Here is a 579-nt window from a genome sequence, read left to right as displayed (position 1 = left end):
CACTGTCTATTCCATGGCTTACCAATTGACGATCCCAACTCTCACTTAGATAGATTCCTCTCCTTATCCAACTCATATAAGTAAAACGGTGTTGAACAAGATGTAGTTCGTCTGTATCTGTTCCCCTATTCCTTAACTCTTCATGCAAAAGCCTGGTTCGAGGGTTTAGAACCCAATTCTATCACCTCATGGGAGGAAATGGCAACAACTTTCTTAATCAAGTACTTTCCCCCATCAAAACAAATCAGACTTAGGAATGACATCGTAAACTTTCAACAAGAATACGATGAATCACTCTACACCGCATGGGAAAGATTCAAACACTTGCTTCGAAGATGCCCGAATCATCGTCTTGAGAGCTCTGATCAGATTTTGACCTTTTACAAAGGTCTGAATCAGAACAACAAGTCTACTCTTGATGCTGTTTCTCAGGGTAACTTCATGAACTCCACTGCTGATGAGGCCTGGAGATTGATCGAGGAGATGACTATGCACCATCACGATTGGAACACGGAAGAGCACATTTCATCAGCAACACCGCTTTCCGCCTCCGATCCTATCAAAACCATCAAATTTCTC

At 42.3% G+C, this 579-nt stretch overlaps 1 non-coding gene across 1 annotated transcript; it reads right to left on the bottom strand.

The window, feature by feature from the left end:
• Positions 1-246: 246 nt before the first annotated feature.
• LOC139860850 (small nucleolar RNA R71) lies at positions 247-353 on the bottom strand. The gene has a single exon (XR_011763468.1). It is a non-coding gene; the product is annotated as a small nucleolar RNA R71 (small nucleolar RNA).
• Between the last annotated feature and the right edge of the window lie 226 nt (positions 354-579).

The sequence above is a fragment of the Rutidosis leptorrhynchoides genome, chromosome 7, assembly GCF_046630445.1.
Source record: "Rutidosis leptorrhynchoides isolate AG116_Rl617_1_P2 chromosome 7, CSIRO_AGI_Rlap_v1, whole genome shotgun sequence".
Lineage (NCBI taxonomy): Eukaryota > Viridiplantae > Streptophyta > Magnoliopsida > Asterales > Asteraceae > Rutidosis > Rutidosis leptorrhynchoides.
This window is presented reverse-complemented; position numbering and strand designations above follow the sequence as displayed.